Source organism: Bubalus bubalis, chromosome 3 (genome assembly GCF_019923935.1).
Source record: "Bubalus bubalis isolate 160015118507 breed Murrah chromosome 3, NDDB_SH_1, whole genome shotgun sequence".
NCBI lineage: Eukaryota > Metazoa > Chordata > Mammalia > Artiodactyla > Bovidae > Bubalus > Bubalus bubalis.
The window spans coordinates 135,107,784-135,126,749 of record NC_059159.1 but is presented as its reverse complement, the minus strand read 5'-3'; positions in this window follow the sequence as shown (position 1 = coordinate 135,126,749).

Below are 18,966 nucleotides of genomic sequence, written 5' to 3'. Positions count from 1 at the left end.
ATAATCAAACACATGTTACCCAGACAATCTCACAGTAGAGTTGTCTGGCAAATATTTATTGGTTTACTTTATTATTTAAAAATTTCGGGAATTTCCTGGCAGTCCAGTGGTTAGGACTTGGTGCTTTCACTGCTGGAGCCCAGGTTCAGTCCCTGGTCGGGGAGGTAAGATCCTTCAAGCCACATGTCACAGCCAAAACAAACAAACAAACAAACACACAAAAAAATTTCTAAACTTAGTTCCTACTCATGATAAAAGTTTAAATTGTTTTGGAAGGTATCAGTAAGCAAGGAAATTCTTCCTCTTTCTTCTGATTCTTTGGCCCCACTCTGTAGAAGTTACCACTAAAAAGAGTTTCTTTATATGTTCTTGCACATGCAAGCTCATACACTTGTGTATGTGTGTTTGTATCTTTTTTTTTTTAATTTAACAATGTGTATTAGATACCCTTTCACAACAGTACCTAGAGGTCCACTTCACAGTTATTAACGTTACAAAATGTTTCTTGGTGTGCATGCATTTATTTATTTAACTGAACCTCTAATTTTGGATATTTGAGGTATCTCATGTTTGCTTTTTTCCTTTTGGTTTGCAACTATGAACAATACCACAAACCACATTTTCTTGGACTTCTCTGTTTGTACTTGTGCAACATATCCGTAAGATAAATTCCTAGAAGTGAAATATTCAGGTCAACGGGTATGTGTAATTTATTTGCAAAAGATTGTGAAATTGTCCTTCAGATAGATAGTAAACATATACTGAAAGTGTTCCCCATGCCAAGCACTGAGCTGGCTGCTAAGAACAAAATGTCATGGTCTTTTCCTTAAGAATCTTATGGTAGAGACACAGCCAGGTGGCTCAGTAGTAAAGAATCTGCCTTCGTAGCAGGAGATGTGGATTCAATTCCTGGTTCCCGAGGAAGATTCCCTGGAGAAGGAAATGGCAAACAACTCCAGTATTTTTGCTGGGAAAGTCCCATGGATAGAAGACCCTTGCGGGCTACAGTCCCTGGATTCGCAAGCGAGTCTGACACAACTGAGTGACTAAACAACATGGTAAGCATTATAATAAGGGTTTGTAACACTTGTTATACTTCACTGTGTTAGCTACTAGTTTTATTCCCTCACTGTGATTTCTTTAAAGATTTTTGGAGTGTTTTTCATTCCAAAGTAATTTTTTAGACTATATTTCCAAGGCTAAAAACAAAAGTCGAGCTTTTGGGCTTGGTGGTGACAGCATGAGGCAGTCCAATCAATATCTGAGAAGCTTCCAGGGACTTCCCTTGTGGTCCAGTGGCCAAGACTTCACCCTCCCAATGCACGGGGCCCTGTGTTCAATCACTGGTCAGGGAACTAGATCCCACATGCCACAACTAAGACTCAGTGCAGCCAAATAAAGGAATATTAAAAAATACATTTGAGAAGCTTCCAGGTCCAAACACTCCTGTGCCTGTTATGTCATTTAAGCTTTGTAAAGTTACAATTTCTCCACTGATCTCCAGTAGCATATTGGGCACCTACAGACCCGGGGAGTTCCTCTTTCAGTATCCTATCATTTTGCCTTTTCATACTGTTCATGGGGTTCTCAAGGCAAGAATACTGAAGTGGTTTGCCATTCCCTTCTCCAGTGGACCACATTCTGTCAGACCTCTCCACCATAACCCGCCCATCCTGGGTGGCCTCACACGGCATGGCTTAGTTTCATTGAGTTAGATCAGGCTGTGGTCCATGTGATCAGATTGGCTAGTTTCCTGTAATTATGGTTTCAGTGTGTCTGCCCTCTGATGCCCTCTCGCAACACCTACTGTCTTACTCGGGTTTCTCTTACCTTGGAGGTGGGGTCTCTCTTCATGGCCGCTCCAGCAAAGCGCAGTTACTGCTCCTTACCTTGGATGAGGTCGCCCCTCCTGACCCTGAACATGGAGTAGCTCCTCGGCCCTTCTGCACCCATGTAGCCACCACTCCTTGGACGTGGGGTTGCTCCTCTCGGCCACCTCCCCTGACCTTGGGCTTGTGGTCAACGCTGGGCTGGAAGAAGCACAAGCTGAAATCAAGATTGCCAGGAGAAATATCAATAACCTCAGATATGCAGATGACACCACCCTATGGCAGAAAGTAAAGAGGAACTAAAAAGCCTCTTGGTGAAAGTGAAAGAGGAGAGTGAAAAAGTTGGCTTAGAGCTCAACATTCAGAAAACTAAGATCATGGCATCTGGTCCCATCACTTCATGGGAAATAGATGGGGAAACGGTGGAAACAGTGTCAGACTTTATTTTTTAGGGCTCCAAAATCACTGCGGATGGTGATTGCAGCCATGAAATTAAAAGACGCTTACTCCTTGGAAGGAAAGTTATGACCAACCTAGAGAGCATATTGAAAAGCAGAGACATTACTTTGCCAACAAAGGTTCATCTAGTCAAGGCTATGGTTTTTCCAGTGGTCGTGTATGGATGTGAGAGTTGGACGGTGAAGAGAGCTGAGTGTCGAAGAATTGATGCTTTTGAACTGTGGTGTTGGAGAAGACTGTTGAGAGTCCCTTGGACTGCAAGGAGATCCAACCAGTCTACCCCGAAGGAGATCGGTCCTGGGTGTTCATTGGAGGGACTTATGCTGAGGCTGAAACTCCAATACTTTGGCTACCTCATGAGAAGAGTTGACTCATTTGAAAAACCCTGATGCTGGGATGGATTGGGGGCAGGAGGAGAAGGGGATGACAGAGGATGAGATGGCTGGATGGCATCGCCAACTTGATGGACATGAGTTTGAGTGAACTCCGGGAGTTGGTGATGGACAGGGAGGCCTGGCGTGCTGCGATTCATGGGGTTGCAAAGAGTCGGACACGACTGACTAAACTAAACTGAAAGTTACAATTATTCTGATTTTACTGATGAGGAAAATGAGTATGAAGTACGTTTAGGAATTTGCCCCATTAAAGAATGGTGTCCTTTGGGTTTAAACTTGAGCCTCTTCAATGGCGAACCCAGGCCCCTTTCTCCTGAGCAATTCGGCTATGCCACAGTGAGTCACACTGTCCCCAAAGAGTCTGAATCACAGACTCCACAGTGATCTTAAGTTTACCAGGCAGAGGCACAGTGCCAGGAATGAAGAAAAACAAGTAAGAGGGATACCCATGACTTGGTTTTGAAAAAAATCACTGCTTCATGGGGAGAAAGGTCTCTATCTAAATATATATGACATGAACAACATTGACATTCTTCCAGACCAACACTGTAGCCTGAGAAGAGTATGATTTCTCAAGTTAAGAAGATTGGTTGGTTTGAGGGGACTAGAGGGAAGGGGAATTGGACGAAAGTGGTCAAAAGGTACGAACTTCCTGTTAGAGGATAAAGAAGTCCTAGAGATGTCACGTAGAATATGTTGAATGTAATTAACACCACTGTATGTTACACATGGAAGTTGTTAAAAGAACTCTTAAATCTTGAGTTATCATCACAACATATTTTTTTCCCTTTGTTTTGTATTTGTATGAGATGATAGATGTTCATTGATCTTACTGTGCTCATCATTTTATGATGTTTGTAAATCAAATCATTATGCTGCCTACCTTAAACTTATACAGGGCTGTATGTCAATTATATCTCAATAATATTGGGGGGAAGAAAGAAGATTGGTTGGTTTGAAGGATGCAAAGGTAGTTCAGGAGGACAGGGGAGGCTGGAACTGATGGGACAGTGTGGCCAAGGCCTGAGGAGGGCCAGCGTGGGTTGGTTTGAAGGATGCAAAGGTGGTTTGGGAGGACACAGGAGGCTGGAACTGCTGGGACAGCATGGGCAAGGCCTGAGGAGGGCCAGCGTGGTTAGGTGGCTGGATCTTTGTTTGTTTGTTGTTGTAGTTTAGTTGTTAAGTTGTGTCCGACTCTTTGTTACTTCATGGACTGTAGTCCGCCAGGCTCCTCTGTCCTTGGGGATTCTCCAGGCAAGAATACTGGAGTGGGCTGCCATGCCCTCCTCCAGGGGATCTTTCCAACCCAAGGATAGAACCCATGTCTCCTGTGTCTCCTGAATTGGCAGGCAGATTTTTAACCACTGAGTGGTTCTTGATGTACCTGGGGGTTTAAGGCGACAGGGAAGTTAATTGAGGCATATTGTGGAGATTTTCCTTGCTAACTATAAAAGTTTTTTAAACAAAACAAAACAAAAATGACAAGAGCTAATCTGTATTGTAGACAAATGAAAGTCAACAGTATGCAAGAAAAATTAGAATGAGGAACTCTGGGAGGCAGGGAAATCAATGAGGGGACCACTGTGAAAGTCCACGGATGGTTTGGACTGGGGAGATGGCCATGGAAACTGGATGGGCGGCAATGTTGTAGGGATGTTGCAGAGTTGGGTTTGACATGATCAGATCTAACAAGTTTGCTGAAGGATGAAAAGTGAAAGTCACCCAGTCCTGTCTGACTCTTTGCGACCCCATGGACTATACAGTCCATGGAATTCTCCAGGCCAGAATACTGGAATGGGTAGCCTTTCCTTGTCCAGGAAGGTCTTACCAACCCAGGGATCGAATCCAGGTCTCCCGCATTGCAGGAGGATTCTTTACCAGCTGAACCACAAGGGAAGCCCTTGCTGAAGGATGGAGGGAGAAAATTAGAGCTGTCTAGCCCAAGGTGAGTGATTAGGCTCTTAATGGAAAAAGGTGAGCACATGAGGCAGAGCATTTGGTGGGTACAGATCGGGAGTTCAGCTTTGATACGTGGAGTCTGATACCAGGCTGAACATTCCTGCGAGAGACTGGGAGGAGTATCGGAGCCCCAGTTGTAGACTGAAGCGTTGTAGTCAAAGCTAAGGGAGGTTGTTTGGAAGAGAAGGACCAACATGACCTAAATTTAAGGCATTATTAGGGAAAGAAACTAGGGAAGAAAACTGAGAAATAGGGAGGTAAATAGGAGAAATAGGACGCAGGCAGTATGGAACGTAAATGAAGAGTTTTAAGAAGGGATGGTATGATTTCCCTGGTGGTCCAGTGGTTGAGTCTCTGTGCTTCCATTGCAGAGGGCATGGGTTTGATCCTTGGTTGAGAAAGTTCCACATGCTTTGAAATGTGGCCAAAATAGAAAGAGAGAAAGAAAAATAGAAGGGATGGTGAATAATTTGTAAATTGCAGAAAATTTGAGATGCAATGAGTTGAATGTCATTAATTAACATGTTGAGTGTCATGATTAGGAAATTTTTGAGATAATGGGTCTGTAAACAGTAGTTGAAAGTATTTCTAAAAGGAGGTAACCAGGTTATAAACCAGTAAGTCAAGTATAATTGAGGGGAGAATGTTGGGCCCTGGACTTCAAGTGGGTTATGATCATTCCGGATGGACAGGGCTTTCCATAAGAAAGTGAACCTACCACCATGCTAGGGGCCTTCCTGGGTGGCTCTAGTGGTAAAGAACCTGCTACCAATGCAGGAGACATAAGAGATGTGAGTTCAGTCCCTGGGTTGGTTGATCCCCTAGAGGAGGGCATGACAACCCACTCCAGTATTCTTGCCTGGAGAATTTTATGGACAGAGGGGCCTGGCGGGCTACAGCCCACGGGGTTGCAAAGAGTCGGACATGGCTGAAGCGATTTAGCATGCATGCACACACCATGCTAGGGTACACGGTGAGAATGCCAGGGAAAAAATAACTGTCATAGACAGGGACTTCCCTGGTGGTCCAGTGGCTAAAATTCCATGCTCCCAAAACAGGAGGCCCAGGTTCAATCCTTGATCAGGGAACTAGATCCCACTAAGAGTTCACATGCCACAACTAAAAACCACACATGCTGCAACTCAGAGCTGGGACAGACAAATAGATAAATAAATAAAATAAACATAAAAAAAAAGAGTAGAGAGACAACAGAAAAAGCAGGAAATTTGCAGAAATTGGACCAAGAATGTGGGAAAGATAAGGTTGATTAAGAAATTGCCCTCTGTCACAGGTCTGCTCATGTTGGTGGTATTGGAATGACCATGGGTATTCTTGGGATCCAGTTAAAGGGAAACTGATTTTCAGGTTTAATGGGATCAACCTGGGTTTAGTGGGATATATTTATCTGGCTCACAGTCACTTTCACGCCTACTGAAGTTCCTGATGGTCATCCAGGTGTGGTCACATAGAGGTGTGTGGACAGACTGGCAACACAAGTGGGTCTCACCACACCCAGCCCCAAAGCATGAGGAGGGTGGAAGAGAAACAAGCCTTGATATGTAGGGTTAAGTCTAGAAAATTTTTCTAAATTCTATCACTTGTATGAAAGAAATGTCATAAAAGACTTTTAAAATTCAGTAACAGATTAAGAAACTGGAATGATCAATGATAAAAAAAATTTTCAAAAACTCATGTTAGGAAAAAAACAGGGGTTTATCTTTCTAGTCTCTCTATAAATTATATTACAAAATCACTGTCAGGTAAAGGTGTGACCAAAGATAATGAAGTAAAAAATGTAGGGAAAATGTGTTATAGTGGGTTGTTAGGTAGCAAATTGTTAAAAATACTGTATTACCTTTTCTGGATTTGGGGGATTTACTTTCCTGGGTGTATCGGCTTTAAAAGATTGCTATTTGTTGTGACTTTTCTTATTTGGATTAAATGTTCATTTCCATACCTAATTTAAATTCTATACTTCTTCTCTATCACATGCATAAATATGTGAGGTTCTGAATGCCCTAAATTATATAAGCTTGAGACTCCATAAAACCCGGTTCTGCCCCTCTTAGATCCTTACATCTTTATGGTAGCAGGAATATTATTGGTTGTGAAAGAACCTTTGTGTGTCTAAACAAAGAAGAAAATCTGGATATTCAAATACGTGGGCTGTATTCTACTGTAACCTCTTTACTCGATACCACAGAGATGCAGATCTATGATTCATCCTGCATAGTAATAAAACATGACTGAGAATGAATTCCAAATGCTTTAATAGGCAATTTCTTTTTGGAGCAAAGGTACACTTTGCATAAGTGTACAATAAATATTTGCTGATTTGAGCAAAAAAGATGTGTAAATACTTAGTCCCTACTGAAAAAGATAGGAAATTCTTTCATTGAATGGAGGTCAGTAGCTAGTGGATATAATCATTATGGTTCCAAGAGAAGCTCTTCCTTCTCATCGCCCAGCCCCTCTATTCTGATAGCCGGTACCTACTCTAGGGCAGCGGTTCCCAACTTTTTTGGCACCAGGGACTGTGTTCATGGAAGACAATTTTTCCACAGATTGCGGTGGGGGGCGGTGGGGATGGTTTCGAGATGATTCAAGCTCATTATATTAATTGTGCACTTTACTTCTCTTATTATTACATCAGTTCCACCTTAGATCATCCCAGAGATTGGGGACCCCTGCTCTAGGTTAAAAGGTCAATCCAGACAATGAGACAGAAAAGATGACAACATGCATTCATTCATCCAACTTCCAAGGAATATCTACTGAAACTAGCATGACCTGGGTCAGCGACTTGGGTGTGGGAACATGATCAACTCTTTTCTATTTTGCCAATTAAGCATTCAAGATCCCACATGCCCAACTTAGCAGGAAATACACCTCCCTCTGGAGGCATCTCTGATTTGTCTGAGAGCATCAGATACCCATTCAGCTCCAAATGCTAGGCTAGTCCTGGTTCTGTCAGGCAGAGAGAATGGCCGATCTTGCTTCCTCCATAGCCTCACTCTTGTTCTAAAAATTGGTCCCATTCACAACTGTGGATGCTCTTACATTATGTTGATGCTGTGTTGCTTCTTGAAGCTCCCCATTAGTGGTGGTGGTGCCTCAACAATGGACTCTAACTTTAGAGCTCTTTTAATTCATACCTACATGGTCAGGTACGAATTCAGTTCAGTTCCAACACAGTTGTATCCAACTCTGCGACCCCATGGACTGCAGTACGCCAGGCTTCCTTGTTCATCACCAACTCCCGAAGCTTGCTCAAACTCATGTCCATTGAGTTGGTGATGCCATCCTACCATCTCATCCTCTGTTGTCCGCTTCTCCTCCTGACTTCAATCTTTACCCTAGCATCAGGGTCTTTTCCAATGAGTCAATTCTTCACATCAGGTGGCCAAACTATTGGAGCTTCAGCTTCAGCATCAGTCTTTCCAGTGAACATTCAGGACTGAATCCCTTTAGGATTGACTGGTTTGATCTCCTTGTAGTCCAAGGGACTCTCAGGAATCTTTGTCAACACCGCTGTTCAAAAGCATCAATCCCCCAGCACTCAGCTTTCTTTATAGGCCAACTCTCACATCCATACATGACAATTGGAAAAACCATAGCTTTGACTAGACTGACTTTTGTCAGCAAAGTAAGGTCTCTGCTTTTTAATATGCTGTCTAGATTGGTTATAGCTTTTCTTCCAAGGAGCAAGCATCTTTTAATTTCAGGCTGCAGTCACCATCTGCAGTAACTCTGGAGCCCAAGAAAAGAAAGTTTCTCACTGTTTCCATTGTTTCCCCATCTATTTGCCACGAAGTGATAGAACTGGATTCCATGATCTTAGTTTTTTGAAAGTTCAGTTTTAAGCCAGATTTTTCACTCTCCTCTTTCACTTTCATCAAGAGGCTTTTTAGTTCCTCTTCGCTTTCTGCCATAAGGGTGGTGTCATCTGTGTATCTGAGGTTATTGATATTTCTCCCAGCAATCTTGATTCCAGCTTGTGCTTCATCCAGCCTGGTATTTCACATGATGTACTCTGCATATAAGTTAGATAAGCAGGGTGACAATATACAGCCTTGACATACTCCTTTCCCAATTTGGAACCAGTCCATTGTTCCATGTCTGGTTCTAACTGTTGCTTCTTGACCTGCATACAGATTTCTCAGGAGGCAGATCAGGTGCTCTGGTATCCCCATCTCTTGAAGAATTTTACACAGTTTGTTGTGATCCATGCAGTCAAAGGATTTAGCTTAGTCAATGAAGCAGAGATAGCTGTTTTTCTGGAATTCTCTCGCTTTTTCTATGACCCAACAGATGTTGGCAATTTGATCTCTGGTTCCTCTGACTTTTCTAAATCCAGCTTGAACATCTGGAAGTTCATGGTTCACATACTGTTGAAGCCTCACTTAGAGAATTTTGAGCATTACTTTGCTAGTGTGTGAGATAAGTGCAATTGTGCAGTAGTTTGAACATTCTTTGGCATTGCCTTTCTTAGGGATTGGAATGAAAACTGACTCTTGCCAGTCCTGTGGCCACTGCTGAGTTTTCCAAATTTGCTGGCATATTGAGTGCAGCACTTTCACAGCATCATCTGTTAGAATTTGAAATAGCTCAACTGGAATTGTTCCTAGCGATGCTTCCTAAGGCCCACTTGACTTCGCACTCCAGGAGGTCTGGCTCTAGGTGAGTGATCACAGCATCGTGGTTATCTGGGTCATGAAGATCTTTTTTGTACAGTTCTTCTATGTATTCTTGCCGCCTCTTCTTAGTATCTTCTGCTTCTGTTAGGTCCATATCATTTCTGTCCTTTATTGTGCCCATCTTTACATGAAATGCTCCCTTGGTATCTCTAATTTTCTTGAAGAGGTCTCTAGTCTTTCCCATTCTGTTGTTTTCCTCTATTTCTTTTGCACTGATCACTGAGGAAGGCTTTCTTATCTCTCCTTGCTGTTCTTTGGAACTCTGCATTCAGATGGATATATCTTTCCTTTTCTCCTTTGCCTTTTGCTTCTCCTCTTTTCTGAGCTATTTGTAAGGCCACCTCAGACAATGATTTTGCCTTTTTGCATTTCTTTTTCTTGGGGATGCTTTTGATCACTACCTCCTGTACAATGTCACAAACCTCCATCCATAGTTCTTCAGACACTCTATCAGATATAATCCCTTGAATCTATTTGAAACTTTCACTATATAATCGTAAGGGATTTGATTTAAGCCATACCTGAAAGGTCTAGTGGTTTTTCCTATTTTCTTCAATTTAAGTCTGAATTTTGCAATAAAGAGTTTATTATCTGAGCCACCATCAGCTCCCAGTCTTGCTGACTGTATAGAGCTTCTCCATCTTTGGCTGCAAAGAATATAATCAGTCTGATTTTGGTATTGACCATCTGGTGAGGCCCAAGTGTAGAGTCGTCTCTTGTGTTGTTGGAAGAAGGTGTTTGCTATGACCAGTACAATCTCTTGGCAAAACTCTGTTAGCCTTTGCCCTGCTTCATTTTGTACTCCAAGGCCAAACTTGCCTGTTACTCCAGGTATCTCTTGACTTTCTACTTTTGCATTGCAGTCCCCCATGATGAAAAGGACGTCTTTCTTGGTGTTAGTTCTAGAAGGTCTTGTAGGTCATCATAGAACTGTTTAACTTCAGCCAAAGCAATCTTGAGAAAGAAGAATGGAACTGGAGGAATCAATCTGCCTGACTTCAGGCTCTACTACAAAGCCATGGTCATCAAGACAGTATGGTACTGGCACAAAGACAGAAATATAGATCAATGGAACAAAATAGAAAGCCCAGAGATAAATCCACATACCTATGGACACTTTATCTTTGACAAAGGAGGCAAGAATATACAATGGAGAAAAGACACTCTCTTTAACAAGTGGTGCTGGGAAAACTGGTCAACCACTTGTAAAAGAATGAAACTAGAACACTTCCTAACACATACACAAAAATAAACTCAAAATGGATTAAAGATCTAAAAGTAAGACCAGAAACTATAAAACTCCTAGAGGAGAACATAGGCAAAACACTCTCTGACATAACTCACAGCAGGATCCTCTATGACCCGCATCCCAGAATATTGGAAATAAAAGCAAAAATAAACAAATGGGACCTAATTAAAATTAAAAGCTTCTGCACAACAAAGGAAACTATAAGCAAGGTGAAAAGACAGCCTTCAGAATGGGAGAAAATAATAGCAAATGAAGCAACTGACAAACAACTAATCTCAAAAATATACAAGCAACTCCTGCAGCTCAATTTCAGAAAAATAAACGACCCAATGAAAAAATGGGCCAAAGAACTAAACAGACATTTCTCCAAAGACATGCAGATGGCTAACAAACATATGAAAAGATGCTCAACATCACTCATTATCAGAGAAATGCAAATCAAAACCACAATGAGGTACCATTTCATGCCAGTCAGAATGGCTGCTATCCAAAAGTCTATAAGCAATAAATGCTGGAGAGGGTGTGGAGAAAAGGGAACCCTCTTACACTGTTGGTGGGAATGCAAACTAGTACAGCCACTATGGAGAACAGTGTGGAGATTCCTTAAAAAACTGGAAATAGAACTGCCATACAACCCAGCAATCTCACTGCTGGGCATACACACCGAGGAAACCAGAAGGGAAAGAGACACGTGTACCCCAATGTTCATCGCAGCACTGTTTATAATAGCCAGGACATGGAAGCGACCTAGATGTCCATCAGCAGACGAATGGATAAGAAAGCTGTGGTACATATACACAATGGACTATTACTCAGCCATTAAAAAGAATACATTTGAATCAGTTCTAATGAGGTGGATGAAACTGGAGCCTGTTATACAGAGTGAAGTAAGCCAGAAAGAAAAACACCAATACAGTATACTAACGCATATATATGGAATTTAGAAAGATGGTAATGATAACCCTGTATGTGAGACAGCAAAAGAGACACAGATGTATACAACAGTCTTATGGACTCTGTGGGAGAGGGTGAGGGTGGGATGATTTGGGACAATGGCATTCAAACATGTATAATATCATATGTGAAATGAATAGCCAGTCCAGGTTCAATGCATGATACAGGATGCTTGGAGCTGGTGCACTGGGATGACCCAGAGGGATGGTATGGGGAGGGAGGTGGGAGGGGGTTCAGTATGGGGAACATGTGTACACCCGTGGCGGATTCATGTTGATGTATGGCAAAACCAATACAATATTATAAAGAAAAAAATAAAATAAAAAATAAAAGGAAAAAAAAAGAACTGTTCAACTTTAGCTTCTTCGGCATTAGTGGTTGGGACATAGACAGATTACTGTGATATTGAATGGTTGCCTTGAAAACGAACAGAGATCATTCTGTCATTTTTGAGATTGCACCCAAGTACTGCAATTTCAGACTCTTTTGCTGACTATGAGGGTTATTCCATTTCTTCTAAGGGATTCTTGAGTTTTTGGACCTTGATTCATGGACCTAACATTCCAGGTTCCTGTGCAATATTGTTCTTAAAGCATTGGACTTTACTTTTATCACCAGTCCCATCCACAACTGGGCATTGTTTTCACTTTGGCTCAGCCTCTTCATTCTTTCTGGAGCTATTAATTGCCACCCTCCAAACAAGAACAGTTGAGCTATTTCAAATCCTGAAAGATGATGCTGTGAAAGTGCTGCACTTACTATGCCAGGAAATTTGGAAAACTCAACAGTGGCCACAGGACTGGAAAAAGGCAGTTTTCATTCCAATCCCAAAGAAAGGCAATGTCAAAGAATGCTCAAACTACCACACAATTGCACTCATCTCACATGCTAGTAAAGTAATGCTCAAAATTCTCCAAGCCAGGCTTCAGCAATACGTGAACCGTGAACTTCCTGATGTTCAAGCTGGTTTTAGAAAAGGCAGAGGAACCAGAGATCAAACTGCCAACATCTGCTGGATCATGGAAAAAGCAAGAGAGTTCCAGAAAAACATCTATTTCTGCTTTATTGACTATGACAAAGCCTTTGACTGTGTGGATCACAAGAAACAGTGGAAAATTCTGAAAGAGATGGGAATACCAGACCACCTGACCTGCCTCTTGAGAAATCTGTATGCAGGTCAGGAAGCAACAGTTAGAACTGGACATGGAACAACAGACTGGTTCCAAATAGGAAAAGGAGTTCGTCAAGGCTGTATATTGTCACCCTGCTTATTTAACTTATATGCAGAATACATCATGAGAAGCACTGGACTGGAATAAACACAAGCTGGAATCAAGATTGCCGGGAGAAATATCAATAACCTCAGATATGCAGATGACACCACCCTTATGGCAGAAAGTGAAGAGGGACTCAAAAGCCTCTTGATGAAAGTGAAAGAGGAGAGTGAAAAAGTTGGCTTAAAGCTCAACATTCAGAAAACGAAGATCATGGCATCTGGTCCCATCACTTCATGGAAAATAAATGCGGAAACAGTGGAAAACAGTGTCAGACTTTATTTTTTAGGTCTCCAAAATCACTGCAGATGTTGATTGCAGCCATGAAATTAAAAGACGCTTACTCCTTGGAAGGAAAGTTATAACCAACCTAGATAGCATATTCAAAAGCAGAGACATTACTTTGCCAACAAAGGTCCATCTAGTTAAGGCTATGGTTTTTCCTGTGGTCATGTATGGATGTGAGAGTTGGACTGTGAAGAAGGATGAGTGCCAAAGAATTGATGCTTTTGAACTGTGGTGTTGGAGAAGACTCTTGAGAGTCCCTTGGACTGCAAGGAGATCCAACCAGTCCATTCTGAAGGAGATCAGCCCTGGGATTTCTTTGGGGGGAATGATGCTCAAGCTGAAACTCCAGTACTTTGGCCACCTCATGCGAAGAGTTGACTCATTGGAAAAGACTCTGATGCTGGGAGGGATTGGGGGCAGGAGGAGAAGGGGATGACAGAGGATGAGATGGCTGGATGGCATCACTGACTCGATGGACGTGAGTCTGAGTGAACTCCGGGAGTTGGTGATGGACAGGGAGGCCTGGCGTGCTGCAATTCATGGGGTCGCAAAGAATCAGACACGACTGAGTGACTGAACTGAACTGAGACAAGAACAACCACCAAACAGCTCTGCAGACTGAGGGGGTAGTCAGTAGAACTCAGACCATGAGTTGACAGCCCAAAACATGGATAAAAATGTGAAGTTCTGAATTCCCAGGCACCCCAGGCATCTACAATACCTCGGGCACCAGAGTCAAGGATCAAGACGCAATCTGGTTTTCAAGGAGTGCGTAGCCTACAAATAAATGCTGCAATGAAATGTAATAAATACATATGCAGCTTGCAAAGTGTTCATTGGCTGCTGGGGGACCATAAGGGAGGGGTGCTTGAACCAACCTGGTGAAACAACCATCTAATTGACAGACTCTGTACTGAGTTCAGAATCCTTCCTCCCTTCCAGGGTTGGCCCACTACCTTCAGGCAAAAGGGCACCCCCACTCAGTTCTTGGAGGCTTCTTAGCAGATCTTCGTGATAGTGATAGAAGGGTCCCCCACAGGGCTGGGAGGAGGGTGAGGCAAATCTCAACAGTTCACCAAAAGCTTCAGAAATTGAGATTCATATTTTTTTTTAATTAAAAAAAATATTTTTGGCTGCAGGATATTAGTTTCCTGACCAGTAATTGAACCCTCATCCCCTACCATGGAAGCATGGAGTCTTAACCACTGGACTGCCAGGGAATCTCTGAGATTCATATTTTTTAAAAAAATAATGGCAAATTATGGTCCATAGGTCAGCTGCCTGGTTTTATAAAGTTTTATTGGAAACAACATCAGGATTAGGGTAAGGTGAGTAAGACAGTGCCGTGAAAGTAAAGGTTTGAATCTTTACTTAAAATTGTGTTGACTTGCCTGGTCGTCCTTTGGTTAAGATGCCAAGCTTCCACTGCAGGGAGCACAGGTTTGATCCCTGGTCAGGGGACTAAGATCCCACATGCTGCAAGGTAAAACTAAAAAAAAAATGTGATTTTTTGTTCATCACTTTTTTGGTATTGTTTTTGTCTGTTTAACATATTATATTAAAACACTGGAGCTTCCCTGATGGCTCAGATGAATAAAGAATCCGCCTGCAATTTGGGAGACTTGGGTTCGATCCCTGGGTTGGGAAGATCCTCTGGAGGAGGGCATGGCAACCCACTCCAGTATTCTTGCCTGGAGAATCCCCATGGACAGAGGAGCCTGGGGGTTACAGTCCATGGGGTCACAAAGAGTTGGACATGATTTCTTCGTGCCCATGTAAATTCTGTGCCCAAGGAGAGTGATCTTGGACTTCCCAGCCTCTGGAACTGTGAGAAATAGATATTTACTATATAAGTCATCCACCCTATGGTATTTTTTGTTGTAGCAGCCCATATTGACTAAGACAGCTATTAGCTGAGGGTAAAGGGAGATGTGAAGTTACACAGTTGTTTTTGTGGGGAGAAGGATCAAAAATCACATCAGAAAAGCATAGTAGCCTTGTTGAGTGGGCCTTGAATGCCAATCTGATGTTGCTGATGAAGAATTTAAAGGTAATCAATCTGCCAAGTGGTGTGGTCTTTTTCTCCCGCCATGCTTGAGGCACAAGTATAAGTTGAAACTAAGCAAATTGCTTAGTTTGGGGTCATCTAGGTTGGGGTGTCACAGAAGAGGAATGACGCTAAGTTAGAGAATTTGAGAGAGAATGAATGTCACGCTGAATCATGGTGCCTGAGCAGGGCACCCCCTTCATGCCATATTATTTCTAATACTGTATAGCATGATATTCTGAACAGGAGATTGGAGCCCAGTTTAATCACAGCCTGACGTGGGCATTCTTTTTGCAAATTTAAGGTCTGAAGGGGGAAAGGATGGAAGAAAAAGGCTCTCCTGGCAATGGAAACATTTAATAAAGATTTTTCTCCCTTTTTGAGCTTTTCGAGGATGTTTCTATTCATATTTGGAATAAAAAGAAAATGATCCCACTTCTCATAAGCTTGTCACTGTTTATGTCTTTCTTAAAAGAGCTTGGAATATTTCCCAAAGATGATATTGTACATCTTTATCTATCAATGAGTGAGGAATGTGAATTTATAAATTTAAAGTGGGGGAAATCGAGCAGTGAGTTAACTTGCCTGATGTTACTAAGCCAAGAAGTTAGAGAGATGGGAAAAGAACCCAGATATTCAGCTTTCTAGTTTCTATTTACCAGCTCATGTTTCCATGGAGAAAAATTCAGAGTGCCAATCAAACAGATGCTGAGCCCACATTCTATTCCTAAAGATACATGTGGACCCTGTTCATCAAGGTTTGCAAAGCTTTCAGAGAGCTAGGAATGATTTTGGTGGGGGCGTGAGAGACAAGATAATTTTAATTCCATTTTAGAAAGCACCATCCCACCTTGTTAGAAGCTGAATTCAGTGTCAGTTTGGTGTCTGCTCATCAGCCCAGTTCTCCACCGTGTCAGCCCAATTCTCCAGGCAATCTGCTTTTAACCACTGTGTCCTCTCCTTTCCATTAGGCAAATTCTACCTGCTCCTCCTTCAAGAGATGCTCTTCCAAAAGGCCTTCCCCTGAAACTTAGCTACAGTGTTCTCTCCTTGTAAGTATTACCTTAATTGCCTTCTGTGCTTATTACAAAGGGCAAACATTCACATTCCTTTTGGGTGTGGTTGGAGGGTGGGACCCACTCAAAGGGTATGCTGAGAAATGTCTAACAACAAGTACTGATTTTTTTATTTTTTTAAACCCTGATTTGGGGACTTTATTGGTGGTCTAGTAGTTAAGAATCTGCATGCTGGTGTGAGGGACAGAGGTTCACACCCTGGTCTGGGAATTAAGATCCTACATGCTGGCTGAGCAGCTACTAAGCCTGAGGGGCAACTAAGCCCCATGTGCCACAACTACTGAGCCTGTGCACCCTAGAATTTGAGCTCTGCAACAAGAGAAGTCACCATAATGAGAAGGCAGCCCCCGCTTGCCACAACAGCAACAAAGACCAAGTGCAGCCAAAGATAAATAAATAAAATTTAAAAACTTTTTTAAAATAAATAAAGCCCTGATTTGTAAGCCTTTGCCAACTTCTGTGGTGTAAATATGCTTATCATGGCCGATTGCAAGATACCAACATGACAACACCAAACTGGGAAAGAACATGCATTATTGGCTCTAGTGAGCTGGTACTGGTTGGCTCCAGCATATCAGTGGTGTATTAGGGATACATTTTGTGCCACTTTAGATTTTCTTGGCTTCTCTCATGGAGAAGGCAATGGCACCCCACTCCAGTACTCTTGCCTGGAAAATCCCATGGATGGAGGAGCCTGGAAGGCTGCAGTCCTTGGGGTCGCTGACTTCACTTTCACTTTTCACTTTCATGCATTGGAGAAGGCAATGGCAACCCACTCCAGTGTTCTTGCCTGAAGAATCCCAGGGACAGGGGAGCCTGGTGGGCTTCCGTCTATGGGGTCGCACAGAGTCGGACACGACTGAAGCGACTTGGCGGCAGCAGCTCATCTCTTGAACTCACAGCTGCTTTCTTCATCTCAGCTGCTCCACTGACCCAATGTGGGCTGCATGGTTTTAATCAGCTGAGGTTGACAAGATGCCTAATCAAGTCAGGTACCCTATTTGAAACTGATATTTATAGTCTGGGCTTCCTAGCGGATGCTAGTGGTAAAGAATCTGCTTGCCAACGCAGGAGAAGCAAGAGATGCATTTTCGATCCCTGGGTCAGGAAGGTCCCCTGGAGAAGGACATGGCAATTCACTTCAGTATTCTTGCCTGGAGAATCCCATGGACAGAGGAGCCCAGTGGGGTACAGTCCATGGGGTTGCAAAGAGTTAGACACGACTGAACACACACACACATACATTCATAGTTGATGCCTCATTCTGAACTCCCTTGCTCCACAGTTGTTCCACAACACTTAAAACTTTCTTATTTATATCATATAATTTACTCATTCGATTTATTGTTTTTTCTCTGTCTCTCTCAAATAGAATGCCCCCAGAAAGATAGGATTTTTTTTTCTATTTTCTTTATAATGTACCCCAAAAGCTTTGAATGGTGCTTTGAACAGAGGTAGGTGGCAACCCACTCCAGTGATCTTGCCTGGAGAATCCCAGGGACGGGGGAGCCTGGTGGGCTGTCGTCTATGGGGTCTCACAGAGTCGGACACGAAGGAAGTGACTTAGCAGCAGCAGCAGCAGCAGCAGGGCTCAATACATACTTGTTGAATGAAGGAATGAATGAGAAGCAGTGGGTTATACCCTCTTACTCCCCACCAAGAACCTAGGATGATACAGATAACTCGGACTAAATAAATTCTTATTGGTCAGTTGACTTCCGAGAAGTTGGAGAGAGAGTCCTTGATGATTAAAGTGGAAACAGACAGTTTCCATTAGACCCTGAAATTGTTCTCTGTTAGCAAGTGCACAATTCTTCAGCAGGGGAAAGCCAGTGCCTTCTCAGTATTAGAGAACTTGGCACACAGTTCTTATTCACAGTGTGATTAAAGCATTATGGGAACCCCCCCAGGAATGGGAGAAAGAATTCATTAAGGTCTCATCAATTTAAATTTGTTTTCAGGAAGCAAAAATCAATCTGTCATTCTTAAAACTCACTTGGGCTTGCACACTGAATGGTTCCATCCTGCAGAATCTGCCTGCCGCTGAACTGATTAGATCTAGTAATTGGGCATGCTGGATTTGGTTCACACAACCCCAGCAGAACATCTGAGGCCATGCCAGGCTTGGAGCAGGAGGGCTGTATTTCTCCAGACAAGAGGCATAGATGATGAAGGATAACCTTGAACGGATAAATCATTTTCATTTTTAGGTTTTTATACATAGTTATTTATTTATTAGTGGCACATGGGCTTAGTTGCTTTGTGGCACGTGGGATCTTAGTTCCCCAACCAGGGACTGAATCCACGTCCCTTGCATTGCAAGGCGGGTTCTTAACCACTGGACCATCAGGGTAGTTTCTTTCATTTATTTTTAAAGATTATCATCTTTAGGGTTTTTGTTTTTGTTTGGGGCGGGGGATGGGGGCCTGAGCTGCGGCACTGAATATGGGATACCAGTTCCCTGACCAGGGATGGAACCAGCGCCCTTGCAGCAAAAGCATGGAGTCTTAACCACTAGACCACCAGAGAAGTTGTGATCTCACGTAAAAAAATTTTTTTTCAATGTTTATTTTTTTTTGAGTAATGAATAATTATCAAAGATTATAATTGTACTATATTGAGAAGTATAGAACAAAATACGATTATTGGAGGACAAGTGTGGTGTCAGCCTCTGCCACACAGCAACATGAATTGGCCATAGGTATACATATGTCCCCTCCCTCCTGAATCGGCCCTCCC